We start from the raw sequence: 21,593 nt of genomic DNA, 5'->3' as shown, positions 1-21,593 counted from the left end.
CGTCTGGGTTTTTCCGCACACTCCCAGAAAACAGCACACTCCGATCAGCAGAACGAGGAAAAAACTTAGTTACGCCGTGAGTAAAATACCAAACTTTTTTGCTAATTTACTTGGCGCAGGCGCACTGCGTACATTGCGCATGCGCAATTTGCGACTAATCGCTCCGTAGCAAAAAAAAAATAACGAGCGAACAACTCGGTTTTGCCCAACTGCTGACACATTTGCTTGTGTGATCAACTCTGAATTAGGCCAATTATCCTGTAGTGAACCAAGACTGGTGTTCTCCATGGAGAAGTCAGTATTAGGCTAGTGATTCCGCTTTCTGATCGCAAATGCTGGGTCGCACCCGGGAATTGGAAACGGGTCTTTCCCATGTGCGACCTGGCATTGGACCCTGGGAACTGGCTTCCCAACCCAGCAGTATACCGGGTTGGGTTGTCATCAGGGGTGACATCCCATCTTAAATTTACCCCATAGTCTCTCCGTCTTTGCCAGTGAATCTGGAAAAATTATTACAGAGGAGGGGGATGTACTGGCGCACCTAGGAATGGTTTCCGAGTACCTGGAAAACCCCCCCTGATGAGACAGTTTTTTTGTTTTTGAGATGGAGACTGCCCCTTACCGTGTAGCCACGCCCCTTGCCACAAGGCCATGTCCCTTACCGCAAGGCCACACCCCCATTTCTGGATGCGCATCTTCGGCACGGGGGTTTGATTGATTATTTATATATATATATATATATATATATATATATAAAAGAACAATATGTCCGGCACTCCTGTGATGATGGTTACCTTCACCCGGTGCCCTTGCAAATAACAGGATGCAGGCAGGCGACGACGTGGTTGTCGCCTGTTGTTTTCTTCCTCAAGCCTTGAGTGCCGCGCCGTTGCCTGCCTATATATATATATATCTATCTATATATCTATCTATATATATATCTATATATATATATATATCTATATATATACACTGCTCAAAAAAATAAAGGGAACACTAAAATAACACATCCTAGATCTGAATGAATGAAATATTCTTATTAAATACTTTGTTCTTTACATAGTTGAATGTGCTGACATCAAAATCACACAAAAATTATCAATGGAAATCAAATTTATTAACCCATGGAGGTCTGGATTTGGAGTCACACTCAAAATTAAAGCGGAAAAACACACTACATGCTGATTCAACTTTGATGTAATGTCCTTAAAACAAGTCAAAATGAGGCTCAGTAGTGTGTGTGGCCTCCACGTGCCTGAATGACCTCCCTACAATGCCTGGACATGCTCCTGATGAGGTGGCGGATGGTCTCCTGAGGGATCTCCTCCCAGACCTGGACTAAAGCATCCGCCAACTCCTGGACAGTCTGTGGTGCAACGTGGCGTTGGTGGATGGAGCGAGACATGATGTCCCAGATGTGCTCAATTGGATTCAGGTCTGGGAAACGGGCGGGCCAGTCCATAGCATCAATGCCTTTGTCTTGCAGGAACTGCTGACACACTCCAGCCACATGAGGTCTAGCATTGTCTTGCATTAGGAGGAACCCAGGGCCAACCGCACCAGCATATGGTCTCACAAGGGGTCTGAGGATCTCATCTCGGTACCTAATGGCAGTCAGGCTACCTCTGGCGAGCACATGGAGGGCTGTGCGGCCCCCCAAAGAAATGCCACCCCACACCATTACTGACCCACTGCCAAACCGGTCATGCTGGAGGATGTTGCAGGCAGCAGAACGTTCTCCTTGACGTCTCCAGACTCTGTCACATCTGTCACATGTGCTCAGTGAGAACCTGCTTTCATCTGTGAAGAGCACAGGGCGCCAGTGGCGAATTTGCCAATCTTGGTGTTCTCTGGCAAATGCCAAACGTCCTGCACGGTTTTGGGCTGTAAGCACAACCCCCACCTGTGGACGTCGGGCCCTCATACCACCCTCATGGAGTCGGTTTCTGATCGTTTGAGTAGACACATGCACATTTGTGGCTTGCTGGAGGTCATTTTGCAGGGCTCTGGCAGTGCTCCTCCTGTTCCTCCTTGCACAAAGGCGGATGTAGCGGTCCTGCTGCTGGGTTGTTGCCCTCCTACGGCCTCCTCCATGTCTTCTGATGTACTGGCCTGTCTCCTGGTAGCGCCTCCATGCTCTGGACACTACGCTGACAGACACAGCAAATCTTCTTGCCACAGCTCGCATTGATGTGCCATCCTGGATGAGCTGCACTACCTGAGCCACTTGTGTGGGTTGTAGGGAGGTCATACAAGGACGTGGAGGCCACACACACTACCGAGCCTCATTTTGACTTGTTTTAAGTACATTACATCAAAGTTGAATCAGCATGTAGTGTGTTTTTCCACTTTAATTTTGAGGGTGACTCCAAATCCAGACCTCCATGGGTTAATAAATTTGATTTCCATTGATAATTTTTGTGTGATGTTGTTGTCAGCACATTCAACTATGTAAAGAACAAAGTATTCATTAAGAATATTTCATTCATTCAGATCTAGGATGTGTTATTTTAGTGTTCCCTTTATTTTTTTGAGCAGTGTGTATGTATATGTATATATATATATATATATATATACATATACGGGAGCGCGCATCGTAAATCAATCTGACCCCCATACACACTGGCCGATTTCAAGCTAAGAGTAAACGATAAATTTCATTATTGTTAATTTTTTAAGCAGAAATCGGCTAGTGTGTAGGCCCCTTTAGGAGCTGATTGATTGATTGATTGATAGATAGATTGATTGGCTGGAATATATGGTCCAATGAGAAATATAAAGATAAATTACATCTTTGGTCTAGATATATAAATGATATCATTATTGTTTGGAAAGGAACAAAAAGTGATCTGGAAGATTTTATACGGGAAATCAATGAGAATAAAGTGAATTTAGAATTCACCAGCACAATCAGTGAAGAGTCGATACATTTTCTTGACCTCACCATTTATGTGGAAAATGATAAATTGGAAACCAAAACATATATAAAACCCACAGACAGCAACAGTTATTTAAACGCAAATAGTAATCATCACAAAATGTGGATTAAGAACATTCCGGGAGGACAAATGAGGCGTATTAGACGCAATTGTTCAAAAAATGCAGTTTTTGATGTACAAGTAGATGATCTTATCCGAAATTTTGAAGATAAAGAGTATGACAAACAGCAGTTATTAGAGATAAAGGAAGTCACTAGACATCTAGACCGCTCTGAACTTCTTAAATACAAACAAAAAACTTCCAACTCTATGAAAGATGTTTTGTTTATTACCACGTTTTCACCTCAGAACAATAGGATAGAGGAGAGCATTCAAAAGCATTGGCATATTTTACGATCCGATGAAGGTTTGAAAGAATTACTCCCAGTGAGACCACGCATAGTCAGTGGCGCACCCAGGTTTTTTTTTAGCTGCATGAGTATTATTAATGACTGTCTAGCGTCCTCTGCAGCCTGCTGTCTTCCTGGTGGCACTTGCAAGTGCAATAAAAGTTTACTTTATTTTAATTATAGTACATATATATCCATGTGCCTACATATATACACATGTATATACATACATACATACATATAAACACACACACATATGATATATATATATATATACATGTGTATATATATGTGTACTGTATGTGTGTGTATATATATATATATATATATATATGTATGCATGTTTAATATGCTATGTATATGGGTTCACTACGATCTCCCGGTGGTCGGCCTCCCGGCGACCAGCATACCGGCGCCGGGAGGCCGGCCGCCGGCTTACCAACAGTGTGGCGAGCGCAAATGAGCCCCCTGCGGGCTCGCTGCACTCGCCACGCTACGCGCGCCACACTATTCTATTCTCCCTCCAGGGGGGTCGTGGACCCCCACGAGGGAGGATAAGTGTCGGTATGCCAGCGGTCAGGCTCCCGGCGCCGGTATGCTGGTCGCCGGGAGCCCGACCGCCGGCATACTGAAGACCACCCGTGTATATGTATGTGTGTGTGTATGTATATGTATATATATATATATATATATATATGTGTGTGTAGATATATGTATATATATATATATATATGTGTATATATATATATATGTGTGTAGATACAGACACACTAGTTTTACGGACCCAGCATATACTGGGTCACCTCAGTCCCCACCCCCGTGATTGGCTCCGCCCAGTTCTGGAAACCCCCCCATGCAAATCCTGCGTTTGCCACTGCGCATAGTTTATAGGAGAGCACCCACGTTGAAATCAACATTAGTGAAAAGCCATTCTAACCCCAAATTGAGACCAAATGAGGGAGGAAAAAAAGGTTTTTCCAGGTGCGGTGTGTGTATGGCCTGTAGAAAAACTAGAACGAATTCCACTAGAATTATTGAAACTGTCCGATCATTTGCAAACGGTATAGATTACAAGATTAAAGATCGAATAAATTGTAATAGTGCAGGGATTGTGTATTTATTATTTTGTCCCTGCGGACTTCAATACATAGGTCAAACCAAGCAGAAATGCATATTAGGGTGCAGGAACATCTATGTAATATAAAGAATGGAAAAAAAGGATCATAGTGTCTTTGTGCATTTCCAAGAGAAACATCAAGGCAATCAGCATATGTTGCAATTCGTGGGATTGAAAAAGATCACTGTGTCTTGGAGAGGGGGGAAGTTAGAGGAACAGTTAATTAAAGAAGAGACCCAATTGATCTATCACATGGGCACCCTTACCCCTAAGGGGCTTAATGTTGATTTTGATCTTATGCCCTTTTTACGTTAAGATGGGGTAGATTACTATTATCATTTTTATATTAGTTTTTTAAATCGGAATATAGATTAGATTAGAATATATAATTATTTTAGTTAGGAATATTAATGGGTGCATAACAATTTAGAATATGGGGTAGGGGGGTTGGTGTTTACGGACCCCTACGTTTTATGAACATTTAGTGTCCACTCGCAGTTTTAGCGAGGTTTTAGAAATTACTATTAGAATTTTTAATGCACTGTTTTATGTTATTTGTTGTAAATTGCAAAGAAGATCAAGGCATATAAGTCTATAAAGCAAAGTGAAAGAGGAGAAGAAATCACTGTGGTCTTTAGATTGAGGAACATACTATATACTCAGGAATCGTTTTGGAACGCATATATAGGAAGTGTCTCCTACTGTGGAACGCATGATGTCACAGAAAAACACTCCCAGGAAATGACACAACGTTTGAAGGCACAGGGGAGGGGAATTATCATCCGTGGGTTGAGTAAGGCCCCTATAAAGAGGTGAACGGGTACGGATCGATTCATCTGCAATCCTGACGAATCCTGACTAAGGTGAAACGCGTTGAGCGCAGAACACATCGATCCCATACAACGCTGCTTAGCGATAAGAGCGGCGTGTAAGGGAATCCGCCGGCGGACTCTGTATCAGATCTACCTCAGGGACACCTTTAGCACGGACACCACACATTGGAATTGCTGTGAAGAAGCCAACACGAGGTACCATACATCCGTAATTGTATTTATACTGTGAGGCTGGGTCTACAAAGACTTACCATGTTACCAGTACGGTTTTGACCGGTTTTGACCGTTTTTGACTGTACACAACTCAGTGCTTTCTGAAAAATCATCAGATGTGGAACATCTATCTACATCTCTGAAGATCATCTGATGTGAAGTTTCCATTGATTATTGTGACTGATCACTATAGGAGAGGAAGTAAGTCGCTAAAAAGCGCATTCTTTTTTGCGGCAGCCACCACACAGAGTGTGTATATATATCTACTAGAACTGAGCCGTTTGTGGTATTTGACCACTATATACACATATATGTTATTTGTAGTTTGTCTTTGTCTATGTCTATTGGTAATAGGCTGTTTTCACTTGGATAATTTTTTAATGCATGTTTTATGCTGACACTTATGTTTCTTCTTTAATAAAGAATATATATATATTTGGATAATCAAAGTTTTACAGTGTATTATCCTATGATTTGCGCTGGGGAAACCTTGTTTCCAATTTCTTTGAATTTCTATTAGTGGAGTTAGGTAGTGACTTCACTCCCTTCAGCAGCATTTCTGGGTAAACTTGCCTCCTTTTAGCGCAGTGTCACCATCCTTTTTTGTTTGTGATTGGCTGGTACGTTATCTCTATCCACTTTATCTCTCTCCAAGGTTTGATGTATCTCCCCCATATAGTGCTTTCAGGGGAAGTAAATGAAGCAAGAGACATTTCAGTACATTGTGTTGTTCACGACCCAATGATCTGTGACCATACGCCATGTCCCTTGCGGTGATGTACTGTACCTACACTTGTTCCAATTACCCGACCAGGTGGTACACCTACACTTGTCCCAATTACCCAACCAGGTGGTGCACCTATACCTGTCCCAATTGCCCGACCAGGTGGTGCACATACACTTGTCCCGATTACCCAACCAGGTGGTGTACCTACACTTGTCCCGATTACCCGACCAGGTGGTGCACCTACACTAGTCCCAATTACCCAACCAGGTGGTGCACCTACACTTGTCCCGATTACCCGACCAGGAAAATCTGCGAGGTATGAGTAACTGAGTGGTGCATGTGACAGGATGGTCCCGTACGAAAGCACTCGCCGCTTTCGCGTCCCGTCTCCTGCGCACAGATTGGAAGGTTAGGTCACACGAGGCCTGACCACATAGGGGATTCCCGCTTACCGTCAGTAACCGCCTGTTACTGACTCCACCCACTGCGCTGTGGGCGGGTGTATGCTGCCACCACCAAACTCCTAACCTGCCGTGGCGTTTGGAACCACGGTTCTGCTCTGTATGTGCCGACGCACTGCCTTACCACACCTGTGTGGTGTTGACGAATCCCCACTAGCCACTTGCTAGGCCTCTACCGGTAGCTGGCGGAAGGCGGAAATTGGAGACGTTAGGTGCTTCCCTGGACAGCCGGAGGACGGGGCTATGGTTGGCATAACCCTGTAGGTCACAAGATGAAGCAATCTTCTTGAGGCAATGATGTTTTATTTGCTCAATAATTCTAAAGAGAACTCTTCCCTATTGCTAGGGGCAACAGCATACAGCAAGATGTTCCAGCAGAATAAGATGGTACAACTACAAATCTGGAGGCACGCAGGTCTCCTTTTTATGTCAGTTTTCCACACAGTATCACAGGGGGGTAAGCCCTCCCTGTCTTCTCCAACCAATCAGGTTATTTTACAAAATACCAATAAATCACATTTTACAAGGATATAAGTGCAATAAAACAATATCCTCCTTCCTGTGACACAGACGTTTGGTATCAGATTAACATTCACTATTGATAAATTTATCACATAGCTTCAAAATACAAATGTTTCTGTCTCATTCACATCTCCAGGCAAACCCAGTGTTTGAGATTACAACAGGAAGGCTACAATACAAACAAACAGTCTTCCTTCCTGCATCGGCCACCCAGGGCTCGCACATCAACCACATCAGGTACATGAAACAAGTTCCATGCCCATAGACCCAGTGATTAGCATCTCTCTCTAAGGAACTTACACATCAAAAGGTATTGTTCTTCACACCTCTCTGCTAGGACAGGGCCATTAGCATGCCACTTCCTATTTCCAGAGGATAAGAGATGATTATTCAGACATCTATAAGAGTAAGTGCATTTTCCTCTTTAAATATACAGATGACCACATCTTGAATATAAAATAAATACAGTTAAACATGCAATCCTACAATTGTGCACAGAGCACTACATATGACATGTTAAAACACATCATTAAACAAACTTTTAAACAGTCCGCACCCAGCGCCGTAAGTACGTTTAACAGTGACGCCAAGCACCTATTGTCCGCAACATGTCGTCGGGCACTAGGGGTTAACCCCTTCAGTGCCGCGGCGGCCATTTTCCACGTGGCTGAGGCCTCTCCGGCCACAGTGCATTTGGAAAAATGTATGCAATTGCAATGCATCCAAACACTAATAAAAACTGCATTTGGTGTCAGGTCTCAAAAAATAAAAGGTGTTATTTTTATACAGTACCTCTTTACTCAATAAACTAGCATTAAAAGCACAAAAGTGCTAGTACGGTGAATAGAATTATCAACATTCAGCATGAGGCCTAATTTTGATAGTCTATCCTTTTTATGCTGATAGAATGCTGCTGAGTCTGTCTCCTTCCTCTGTTGTGCAAAGGACACAGCTACCTATAAAAACATGAAATGTAAGCCTTGCCACCAAGTGAGAAAATGTTAATACACAGGAACAAGGCAACTACAGTATATTCTGCCTTTACATCACTTTGGCGGGGAAACGCTGCCATCCATTTTTCGATTCATTGTGTGTTTCTTGGATGAAGGCTGCACAAACTAATAGTAGTGTTTAGCGACATTCTCTAGACCAGCGGGAGGATGATGGCTCCTTTTCAAATTGTTCCCCACACAACGTTTTGATTGTTTTGCTGCAAAGCCATAGATTGGGTTTGCTGTTAATCAGCTTTCCTTTTCAAATGACATACTTCTAACACCCATAACTGTTTCACTGTAATGTGCTCGCTTTTGTTTACTTCAAGATTGGATTATAGCTTAATGTGTCAAAAAGCAACTTTCTGTACCTAGATAAAGGGACCCTACTCTTTTTCTTTTTTTAATTGTACTTGAGGAGAAATAGTGTATACATTTTGTGACGTGCTGCAGGCATAAGCGACCGTTCATCGTTGGTGCCTACACACTGAGCGATATGAACAATTTCTCGTTCATTACTGAATGAGATTGTTCATATCAGCCGCACACATCGGCAAGTGTGTAGGGCCTAGAAGTTCCAGGACCCCTAACAGTAACCACCCTCTGGCCTACCGCCTAGGCGACTAATTCACCATCAGGATACTGTTCCATCTGTCTGATACCTTTTTAAAACAAGCTGACAAGTGTCTGCAATCAGGCTTGCTGTTCTTAAGGGCCCTACACATTTAAAGATCCGCCGCCGAGCTGTCCGACGGCGGATACGGCCGTCGTGCGACCCGGCGGCGGGGAGGGGGCAGTGACGGGGGGAGTGAAGTTACGGCTCCATAGAAGTGCAGGCAAATATGGACGAGATCGTCCATATTGGCCTGCATGCACAGCCGACGGGGCAACAGCGATGAACGAGCGCGGGGCCGCGCATCGTTCATCGCTGGTGCCTCCACACTCAAATATATGAACGGTATCTCGTTCATATCTTTGACGATTATCGGCCAGTGCGTAGGGCCTATTAGACTTGCAAAGTCTTGCATTAATGCTCTGTTTAGGGTGGGTGTGGATCATTGGGTCGACTCTAACTAGGCCGACACTCATTAGGTCGACCACTATTGGGCGACAGTGACTAGGTCGACACCTGAAATAGGTCAACACGATCATGAGGTTGACATGGTAAATGTCGACATGGAAAAAGGTCGACATGAGTTGTTGTTGTTTTTTTTGGGGGGTCGTTTTCTTAGTAAAGTGACTGGGAACCCCAAATAGTGCACCGTGTGCCCTTGCATGGCTCGTTTCGCTCGCCATGCTTCGGGCAAGGTGCCTCTCGCTGAGCTCGACACAGGTTACTATTCCCAATCGTAGTCCACGTGGATAGTAAAGTAAGAAAAAGTTTCAAAAATTACATTTTTGGGGGAAAACTCATGTCGACCTTTTCATGTGTCGACCTTTGCCATGGTGACGTATTAACCATGTTGACCTAATGCATGTCGACTAATAGTGGTCGACCTAATGGCTGTTGACCTAAAAACCGGATACCGTTCAGAGTATGGTTACCGCAGTTCATCTTTTTGAATGGGGGCTGCGGCCTTCTCAGATTTATCAAGCTCAGAATTTTTTGAGATGGCAATATCCATTAGCCTGCAGGATAAAATACTTTGTCGGGTAGGGGACTTTGGGTCCTTCTCCGGTAGGTTACACTTGCACAACGGAGCCCGATAATGGTCAATTATCATTTGTTTTCATCCATTATCAGATTCTCATTCCAGCCCGTCAGATTGGACAGATGTTCTGGCAGATAATTGTATAGTGTGAACCCAGGTTTACAGATGGAGTGCATTATAGCATTTTCAGCACAGTAGTATCAAATCACCCTATTTGGAATGGGTGATCAGTGGTAAACGCAGGATTTGTAGAGGGGGGTTTCCAAATACAATCCACAATCTCCCACTCTGCAGGACATTGGAGCAAGAGCATGAGTCTGGGGAAGCGGTATAGGAACCTAGTAATGACACTGGACGTATAACATTGGTCTTTTTATACACAGGGCACTGTATGGAATGCAGTATTAATGTTTATTACTATAGATGGTCTAGGGCAAAGGCTCTCAAACTCTTTCCCCAGGACCCCACACAGTTCATTTTGCAGGATACCTGTAGATTTTTGAAATGTGACAGTTGGTGAGACATAGTGCACCTTCTTGGGGACCTGGAAAATGTGAACTGTGTGGGGTCCTGAGGACCGAGTTTGAGAAATCATGGTCTAGGGTACAGGCTGTATAAAACATATATAAATAATATAATAAGATAAAGTGGCAAGCAAAAGGTAAAGCATACCATAATATATACACAAACATAATAGAACCAGTACTTTTTTTTCTAAGGACACATTCTTCCACCTCATGGTAAGGCTCCTGTCTCTTCTTCCTGGTAGCTACTCTCTGGGCCAACGTACTGATTGAGGACTCAAACTTGGTAGAATAAGCTGCTACCACTGGGCATGTGCATCGACACTGATATGTTCCTTAACTGCATGATGTGGCAGCCGCTCTAGTAATAGTATTATATACCATTGCTATTGCTGTCATAATTTGAGCCACGTGCCAAAAGGAGGGGGGTTTCTGGGCAACCGGACCCCCCCCCCCCCCCCCCCCAATGCATTTGCCTATGGCGATTTTTAAAAAACATATATAAAGCTTTCCTACTAAGCACCTACGCACCCTGTATAAGGGATTTCTAAATGCCTCTTTATTATGTTATGTCCCACCCTTGCCCAAATGCATCCTGGCCCTTGTATTGTACATTTGCATATGTTTATTATAGATTTCCATTGAATTTACTTTGCTGTAGCGAATTTGCGCACACTCTGTCTTGTTCCAACTACCTTATGGTTCTCTCAGCTGTGAAATGAAATGTATTTAATTATCGTGTCAATTCACGTTGTTAGGGCATCAGTCGATAACATTTATTCCCAGACTCCTTTGCCATATAAAGCTTTCAGAGAGCGAGCCAAAAAGTGAACAGCGTGTCGCCTCCAGTTCTCCCCAATATAAACTGACAAATCAGCAGGAGTCGATGGGAACATCAGTGCACAATGAGCAGAAAGGCAACCGAGGGCTTGGGAGATCATTAAAGATTATTCATTGTATTGATCTTCTCTGTTGCAGCTGTGGATTCCTCACAGTAATGTGGTGACCAGAATGCAGGCAGGCGCTGAGTCACCTCCAGAACTATTTCTCACTATTTCTATGGGGTATATGTAACCAAGCTTGGAGAGAGATTATGTGGTCTATGGGGTCATTCCGAGTTGATCGCTCGCTAGCAGTTTTTAGCAGCAGTGCAAACGCTATGCCGCCGCCCACTGGGGAGTGTATATTAGCTTAGCAGAAGTGCGAACGCATGTGCAGCCGAGCTCTGCAAAGCTCTGAACCTAGTCAGCGCTTGCAATCACTTCAGCCTATTTGTGTCCGGATTTGAAGTCATACACCCGCCCTGCCACGCCTGCATTTTTTCAGACACGCCTGCGTTTTTCCAAACACTCCCTGAAAACGGCCAGTTTACACCCAGTAACGCCCCCTTCCTGTCAATTTTCTAGCGGCCGCCAGTGTGAAGAAAAACTTTGCTAGAACCTGAGCACAACCACAAAGGGCTTTGTACCCGTATTGCGGGGCATACGCATGCGCAGAAATGCCATTTTTTCACCTGATCTCTGCGCTGCGAAAATCAGCAGTGAGTGATCAACTCGGAATGACCCCCTATGTACTAAGCCTTGGAGGGAGATAAAGTGGATGAAGATAAAGTACCAGCCAATCAGCTCTTAACTGCCATGTCACAGGCTGGGTTCGAAAAATGACAGTTGGGGGCTGATTGGTTGGCACTTTATCTCCATCCACTTTACCTCCATCGAAGTCTTAGGGGTAATTCAGACCTGATCACTAGGCTGCGTTTTCACACAGCGGGCGATCAGGTCTAAACTGAGCATGCGTATGCACCACAATGCGCAGGCGCGTCGCACGGGTACCAAGCGGATCGCCACTCAGTGATGGGTTTGTGCGAAGAATCCACTCGCACGGGCAGTCACAAGGAGATTGACAGGAAGAAGGCGTTTGTGGGTATCAACTGACCGTTTTCTGGGAGTGTTTGGAAAAACGCAGGCGTGTCCAAGCGTTTGCAGGGAGGGTCCTGACGCCAATTCCGGACCTGGACAGGCTGAAGTGATCGCAGCGGCTGAGTAAGTCCTGGGCTGCGCAGAGACTGCACAAGATCTGTTTGTACAGCTCTGCTGCACATGCGTTCACACACTTGCAAAACTAAAATACCCTCCCCTATGGGCGGCGACTATGCGAACGTAGGACTGCAAAAAAAAACGATCAGGTCTGAATTAGCCCCTTAGTACATGGACCCCAAAGTACCAACCAATCATCTCCTAACTGTCATTTTTCAAACACAGCCTGTGAAATGACAGCTACGGAGGAATTTAATTAGCCACGGCTTTCCTTGAAACAGAGACACAGCTGTCTCTGTCTTGAAAAAAAGAAGGGTACCTAAGAACCCCCCCTGCGTGCGCTACTGACACAGAAGAAAACATTTCGTAGCCCCTGTCCCGGCGACTTAGTAAAAATGTATATTTGCAAATAGCAGAATCCTTATTATCGTCATCAGACCGCGATTATAATAATAAATATGCCTCACAGCAGGCGGTATATTACAAGGATCATGGCTATATAAATACCTCCTCAATCCTTCTTCTGTATTGCATCTCTGCAGGCGATGGCAGAAGACAATTAGTGTAAAAGAAATCTTTTTTTATTTCAACAAATATTTTTGCCCTGATCATTTATAGAAGTAATAAATGTATATTTACATCTCAGATTTTGTTTACTATTCATTTTATTGTTTTATTTTACTAGTGGAAGCCGGGACTTTCGGTTCCATTGTGCATTTATCAGCCAGCGTGCAGGGTCAAGCATGCGCATATTCCCCAAACACTTAACGGGCAGCATTGCAGGAGAGGAGCTCCAAGCTACAAGGGAGGGCCATGGTATGGTGATTGGAATTTGAGTCATTGCACTATGGGGGTGGGGTTAGATGTCTGTAGGTTATGATTTACTGCGTTTGCTCTTACTCCCATTTTGTTCGTCTTTTTCACTTTAAGGCAATGTGTATACTTGTATGCCATTATTTTTATTTATTACGTTATTTGTAGAGATGAGCGGGTTCGGTTCGTTGAGATCCGAACCCCCCTGAACTTCACCTATTTTCCTCCCTTATACGTCACCTGGAGCGCCTTCATCAGAAGTCAGTGACAAGTTCAAAAACTTTGGGTGACAGCGGAAGCAGTCCACTGGCAACTAATGCTAGCCATACATCAGACCAACTTCAGACCAACTTTTCTCCAACACTCCAAACTTCCAACCATCCAACTTGTCTGTTCAACTAAAACAGTGCTCCACACATCTAACCAACTTTTCATCAGTGCTCCACACATCTAACCAACTTTTCATCAGACCAACCAACCTGCCAACTTCTCTCCAACTTGTGATGTCACCGAAGTAGGCGGACAGTGCCTGCCTACTTCTGCATGTTTTGAATAAATAATGTGTTTTTTTTAAAGGAAACAAAAAACTTTTGCATGTTTATTTTAATAAAATTGTGCTATTTTTTTTTTATAAAAGTGGAGGATTTGGCATGAGGGCAGGTAACTGTGAGGATTAGGGGTGTTGGGTGATCGCAGGGGGTAGAATGCAGGAAGGGGGCGCTATAGTGCTGCCGCCGGAGCTGGTGATCGCGGGGGGCTAGGGGTGCCGGGTGATAGTGGGGAGCAGGAAGGGGACACTATAGTGCTGCTGCCAGAGCTGCTGCTGGAAGCGGGGGCAGGGGAATCTGTGCTGCCACTCTGAGGTGGGTGCGGGCAGGGGAGACTGTTCTGGGGGATGCAGGCATGGGAGTCTATGCTGCGGTGGGGGATGCGGACAGGTGATTTTTGGTATTCTTGGGGTGGATGCAGGCAGGGAAGGAGCTAGATGTTGCTATATATATATATATATATATATATATATATATATAATATATATATATATACAGCAAGATACAAACAGTTCGAACACTGTGCTGTTCCTAGATGTTTCACACCGCTATTTAATACCACATTTGGACTTGATAAAACCACTCCACTCCTTATATCTCACTAGAGTCCAATACAAACAATAAGGAACCGCTGCTCCTCTCAATAAGATCCCGGAATCCTTTGGGTAAGACACACCACTCTGCAATTAACACAATTTAAAAAACAAAAAGATAAAAATAAGCTAAAAAGCTTTTAAAAACTTTTGTCGGTTTTACATATTGATCTATTGTTGGCAATAGCAGCAAATCTTCACAACAGAGTATCTCTTGTCCAGAAACAATGTTTCACTTTCACATAAATAATCCTATTGGTCTATAATTAGCAATATCTGCACGTCTTCACAATAAAGTATCTATTGACTAGGAACACTGTTTCACTTTTAAATAAACAGTCCTGCTGTCATCATATGTAGAACTTATTGCTTCTATATGCTGTTCATTTCATTTCTTCTGATTACTAATGCTATATATACACTGAAAGATGAACAGTTACCACTTAGAAGGACATTTTGAATCCATTATGACTTTTTATTTTTATACACAAGGATGATGTATCTCCATCTAAAATGCCAGATAACTGCACATCATTCATGGTTGCAATGTTACGTGCCTATCAAATGTAGGGTGTGATTTGGGAACCAGGGAACTTAAAGCTAACATCCAATGTTTCAAGTGTAATTAATTCTCTCTCTCTCTCTGTTACCCCCCACCCCCACCCTAATTAACGCACCAACATGATCAATATAAATATAAAGGAATTGAACTTGTTGGTGCGTTAATTAGCTGGATCCAGCTCCTGGTGGCCACCCCTGTGTCACAGCACACAGGGGCATGGGGGTACGGAGCTAGTCACTGTCTTCATGTGACATCCACCTCCGCCTCCTCAGTGACCGCTCCCCTCGCCCGCTGTCTCTATCCCTCCATTCTCATCGCAGGTGTGGTGCGGGGGTGTCGTGATTGCACGAAGGGGGGGGTGCGCAATTGTGGGCGGTGCAGTGATCTCGGGTGCGGGTATGGAGACGGTCATTGCCCTTATGTGACATCCGCCTCCTCAGTGACAGCTCCCCTCACCCGCTATCCCTCCATTCTCATCGCGGGTGCCGCGATCGTGCGGGAGTTCACCTCCGCCTCCTCAGTGACAGCTCCCCTCGCCCGCTGTCTCTGTCCCTCCATTCTTATTGCGGGTGCCCCTCACCCGCTATCCCTCCATTCTCATCGCGGGTGCCGTGATCGTGCAGGAGTGGGGGGGTGTCAGTGACCGCGGGGGGGGGGGGGGGGTGCCGCAATCGTGGGGGGTGCAGTGATCTCGGGTGCAGGTTCGGAGCCGGTCACTGACATTCACCTCCGCCTCCTCAGTGACAGCTCCCCTCGCCCGCTGTCTCTGTCCCTCCATTCTTATTGCGGGTGGGGTGCGGGGGTGCCGCGATCGCGCACGTGGGGGGGGGGGAGAGAGGAGGAGAGGTGCCTCGACTGCGGGGTGCAGTGATCTCGGGTGGGGTGCCAAAGCTGGGGTCCCGGTGAGACCCCTGGACCTGCTCCATAGTACCGCTGCCGGGGATCCTGGGATGAAAAAGACAGCCCAGCCGGCAGTGATGACAGAAGCAGGCGGACACTGCTGGCCTGTGTCCACCTACTTATCGTTCAGTTGGGGGGAAAGTTCCCCCTACACCTGAACGATTGGTTGGGAAAATCAAACAAGTTTGATTTTCCCAACTAGTTGGACCAACCGTTTCTGAACGTTTTTTAGCGTGTGGGAGCAAACGGCTGATAATCGTTTGCTCCCACACACTGCCAGATTATCGTTCCAACCAGCCAACTAGTTGGCTGGTTGGAACGATATCTCCCTGATGTATGGCCAGCATAAATCCCTTCTTCCTCTTGTACCCAAGCTCCTGCAATCCACACCACCAACTCCCTCAGTGTCAATTTCCTCCTTAGACAGGAACGCCAATAGTCCTGCAGGCCATGTCACTGGCAAGTCTGACGAGTCCTCTCCTGCCTGGGATTCCTCCGATGCATCCTTGAGTGTAACGCCTACTGCTGCTGGCGCTGCTGTTGTTGCTGCTGGGAGTCGATCGTCATCCCAGAGGGGAAGTCGGAAGACCACTTGTACTACTTCCAGTAAGCAATTGACTGTCCAACAGTCCTTTGCGAGGAAGATGAAATATCACAGCAGTCATCCTGCTGCAAAGCGGATAACTCAGGCCTTGGCAGCTGTGTTGGTGCTAGACGTGTGTCTGGTATCCACTGTTAGTTCACAGGGACTTAGAGAATTTCTTGAGGTAGTGTGTTCCCGGTACCAAATGCCATCTAGGTTCCACTTCACTAGGCAGGCGATAGCGAGATTTTACCAGTTAATATCAGTGATTTATAGTTATTAATTACAGTGATCTTGCCAAATGATTCCAGTGATTTTGTCATTTTCTTCCAGTGATTTGGACCAATAATACCATTGATTAGAATGAATAATTCCTGTGATTTTGTCATTTTCTTCCAGTGATTTGGGCCAATAATACCATTGATTAGAACGAATAATTCCTGTGATTTTGTCATTTTCTTCCAGAGATTTGGACCAATAATACCATTGATTAGAACGAAAAATTCCTGTGATTTTGTCATTTTCTTCCAGTGATTTGGACCAATAATACCATTGATTAGAACAAATAATTCCTGTGATATTGAGGTGTTTGTGTCGCTTAGCTTAGCCGTCCAGGGACCACAGTGCACCTCTTTTTTCTCTTTTCTTTGCATCATGTGCTGTATGGGGCCATTTTTTTTAAGTGCCATCCTGTCTGACACTGCAGTGCCACCTCCTAGATGGGCCAGGTGTTTGTGCCGCCCTCTAGGGTCGCTTAGCTTAGTCATCCAGCGACCTCAGTGCAAATTTTAGGACTAAAAATAGTATTGTGAGGTGTGAGGTGTTCAGAATAGACAGGAAATGAGTGGAAATTATGGTTATTGAGGTTAATAATACTACAGGATCAAAATTACCCCCAAATTCTATGATTTAAGCTGTTTTTGAGGGGTTTTTGAAAAAAACACCCAAATCCAAAACACACCCGAATCCGACAAAAAACTTTAAGGGAGGTTTTGCCAATACGCGTCCGAATCCAAAACACGGCCGCGGAACCGAATCCAAAACCCAAACACAAAACCTGAAAAATTTCCGGTGCACATCTCTAGTTATTTGTATAGCAGACACCTAGCGGCTGATTCTTAGTCGGACGCAAAGTGCTGTGCCTGTAAGGTCAATGTGGTGAGAACAGGAGATGGGAGGTGGGAGTTGGCTGGTGGGCAAAAGCGAAGAAATGCGCTTTAACTACTTGCCTGGCATGATCGCATCAGATGCGACCACATCAGGCTGGGTTTCCCCTGACATGGTTGCATATGATGCGACCATTCAGAAAGCCAATTGGGTGTTTACTGGAAGAGAATCTCATGGTCTGCTTCCTGGTTCCCTCACCCAGTGCTTGCTATGCTGCTTATCAGTGCATATCCTGCATTTCCCTGTGGGGGCGGTATGTGTGTCTGGCACTGCAGGGGCAATATGTGTATCTGGCACTGTGGGGGCATTATAAGTATCTGGCACTGCTGGGGTCATATGTGTTTCTGGTATTGCTGGGGGCATTTGGTATCTGGCACTGCACTACTGGGGGAATATGTGTATCTGGAACTGTGGGGGCATTATGAGTTTCTAGCACTTTGGGGGCATATGTACATCTGGCACTGCTGGGGGACATATGTGTATCTGGCACTGCTGGGGGCATATGTGTATCTGGCACTGTGGGGCAGTATGTGTATCTGGCACTACTGGATGCATATGTGTATTTGGCACTATTGGGGGCATATGTGTATCTGGCACTGTGGGTACAGTATGTGTATCTAGCACTACTGAGGGCATATTTGTACCTGGCACTATTGGGGGCATATGTGTATCTGGCACTGCACTACTGGGGGCATATGTGTATCTGGCACTATTGGGGCATATGTGTATCTGGCAATGCACTACTGGGGGCATATGTGTATCTGGCACTATTGGGGGCATATGTGTATCTGGCACTATTGGGGGCATATGTGTATCTGGCACTATTGGGGGCATATGTGTATCTGGCACTATTGGGGGCATATGTGTATCTGGCACTGCACTACTAGGGGCATATGTGTATCTGGCACTACTGGGGGCATATGTGTATATGGCACTACAGGGGGCATATGTGTATCTGGCACTACTGGGGGCATATGTGTATCTGGCACTGCCCCGTATGTGTATCTGGAACTGCTGGGGCATATCTGTATCTGGCATTATTGGGAGCATATGTGTATCTGGCACTGCACTACTGGGGTCACTATGTGTATCTGACACTCTACCTTCGGTGCGTGCATTGAGGAAGGGGGTGCTTAAAACTTTCTTGCTCAGGGTGCATGTAGGCCTGGAGCTGGCCCTGGGCAGGGGGTTCCAAAGGTGGAAGGCAGATTGTGCGCAGTCATGCAGGTGGGAGTGGGAGGTGGTGTCAGTAGGGGAGGAGAGACAACAGTCATTAGCAGAAAGCAGTGGGTGAGTAGGGAAGTATCTCCTGACAAAATCCGGGGAGCAAGCTGGAGAGTGAAAAGGGCTTTATATGTGAGGGAAAGCTGTTTGAGTTGCATTCTGAAAGGAAGTGGAAAGCTTTTCAGATATGCACAGTAGAAGAGGAATGGCAGAAGAGGAAGATTAGGCTGTCAAGAGGGGAGGGAATTTCAGTAATCAAGACAGCAAGGATAATGGTCTTTGTATCATCAAGGGACAGGCAACTTTGAGGTGATAGAATAGCGTGAAGATGTAGGGGCGGGCTGGGGCTGAGCACCTTGTCAATGATGACCGTTAGGTAGCGTGCATAGGGAACAGAGGAGTGAGCTGTGAGAGAATCGGTAGGTGGGGACGTGGCTTTTGGAAAGGTAAAAAGCTGAGTTTTGGTTATCCTGAGTTTGAGGCACCATTCAGCCATCCCAGTAGAGATGGCAGAGAGGCAGCTGGATCCACGGGAGAAGAGAGACGGAGAGAGGCCAGGGGAAGAAAGGTAGCTGACAGTATAAGCATTGTGGTAATATGGGAGATGAAGAGAATAAACAATGTCACCTCCTGTATAATCCTATATAATACTCACAATCTAGGTATCAGTATATGGGGGTATTAATTATCCCCAGCATTTATGTATAGGGGACTGCAGCAGATATTGGAGATGTCTACTGTGGTCCCCCATTTTGTTCGCAAAGTTCCCCCATAGGGAGCCTGGCCCCGGTAGATAACACCATCCTCAGATGGCGTTAGCTGTTGTAGCCTATAGGCCGATAATTGCCAAATAGAACTAGGAGAGGGATCCTTTAGGATCCCTCCCAACCCAGGCACCCTCCACTTGCGCATTCCCGATGAGCAGACCATGCATAGTAGTGCGCACGGCTCCCGAAGGAGAAGGGAAGGGATTGCATTAGTGATCCCTTTACTAGTTCTTACACACTGAAGGGACATATTACTCAGCCCTGTTTTCTCTCTAGCTGGTGACTACGGTCCAAGGCAGAATCTACATATCTGCAGAGATATTTTGGCTAAATACTGTGCATTTGAAGGCATTTTCCATACCCAATGCACTAGCTGATCGGCTCCATAGGCCTCAGAGATGTCAGTGAGAGACAGGTATCAGGCTGGCATGTTGGATTTTCCACACAGAAGTTTTATACATGGAGTGGTTATGATTATAGCGGTAAAAGCTTCACAGAACAATCAAGAAGTAACAGCAAACAGCCTTGACAGACTGCCACAGGCATTCAAGAGAGAGTTCAGTGCACAGTCTAATGGAGAATGTAAAGTGAGTGATCAGACAATGGCGAATACAATCCAGGCAGGTGAAATATTACTACACAAGGACCGTAATCCTCTATTTGTATTCATTTTCAGCAGACATCGCATTCAGAGAGCAGTTTGTCAGAGGGTGACACATTCCGTTCCTTCGTTATAAAAGAAATGACAATTTTGTGATAGTATATTTTCATTTAAAGTAAACGCAGCCCAAGTTGCTGTACCTATGAGGAGTGATTACATTTAAAGGCAAACTTCCAGGGCTGCCTGAAGGGGGTACCACTAGTACTTATGTACCAGGCCCGGGCTCAGAGGGGGCCCACAGCGTGCAGATGATCTCACCTGTGAGTAGGATGCAGTTTGCTGTCAGAATCATCGGCACACTGCATATCCCCTTGTCAGTGTCCGATTTTCTACTGTTCTATGGGAGGCAGGGCAGGCAGGCTGCGATATGTACATGCAGGCTCATTGAGACAGCCGCAGGGCTGGGTATTGTAGGGGTATGGCCAAACTCTCCCCCCCGCTTCTGAAAAAAAATTATGGAAAATACGCTGCAAAAGGGGACATTTGGAAGCTGGCATGGGCCCCTCTTGGAGGCCGGAGGCATAATCGACTTACAGTATACGGGCAGATATTCACATTGGCATAAGGCATATGCGGCCTAATAAACATGCAGCCGCAGGTGTGCTAACTCCGTATCAGGCCTAGAGCCGGATGTAACGCAGCGCGAGACGGCCGGAGCTCCAAGATACCGGCCAAACTCGTACCTCTTTTAAAGCGGCAATTATTGTAAATGATTGCCGCTTTTAAAAAAAAGTACAAATTTGTCCAGATTCTGGGAGCTCCAACCGTCTCGCACTGCAATGTATCCGGCCCTCTGTGTTGGCTATTTGGATGATTATTACAGACAATCATTGCGCCATGATCCATGTGCCTGGTGCCAGTGATGCCAAACCTACGTGCCTGATGTCACAGAGAACCCTATTCATCATGTATTTCCTGACATGGGTAACCTACCGCTGTGTCATTAAACCCTTGATGGGTTTAATGACACAGTGGCAATTGGTGGTATGAAGACATAGGTGGGAGGGGGATTCGGTCGCAAGATTGTTCAGGTGGCAGTGGGAATTCTGTAGCAACAGGAGGCAAATAGTGGAGTTATCCATCAAAGATAATTATTACCATTGGAATGTAAGCTCTCACGAGCAGGGCCCTCTTCCCTCATGTGATTATCCTTTTCTTACTTTAATAATCCTCAACTGCCCAAATCCTACAGTCTTCTGCCACCTTGATACTTATCTCAGTGTTGTCTACTGGTGTAGTTATGCTTAGTTACCCCGTACTTGTCCTATACTGTCTTCAAATGTAAGTTGCTGTTTTCCTGTTTTGATTATTTGTTTATGTACTCTGTAATTGGGCGCTGCGGAACCCTTGTGGCGCCATATAAATAAAGG

General features: G+C 45.3%; 1 protein-coding gene across 2 annotated transcripts in view; it reads left to right on the top strand.

Annotated features, from left to right (window-relative positions):
* Nucleotides 1-21,593, top strand: part of ZMAT4 (zinc finger matrin-type 4) — a 759,632-nt gene that overhangs the window by 154,087 nt on the left and 583,952 nt on the right. The gene's annotated exons all lie outside the window — the stretch shown is intronic.

The sequence above is a fragment of the Pseudophryne corroboree genome, chromosome 3 (genome assembly GCF_028390025.1).
Source record: "Pseudophryne corroboree isolate aPseCor3 chromosome 3, aPseCor3.hap2, whole genome shotgun sequence".
NCBI lineage: Eukaryota > Metazoa > Chordata > Amphibia > Anura > Myobatrachidae > Pseudophryne > Pseudophryne corroboree.
The sequence above is the reverse complement of the archived record's forward strand: the minus strand, read 5'-3'. Positions and strand labels throughout refer to the sequence as shown.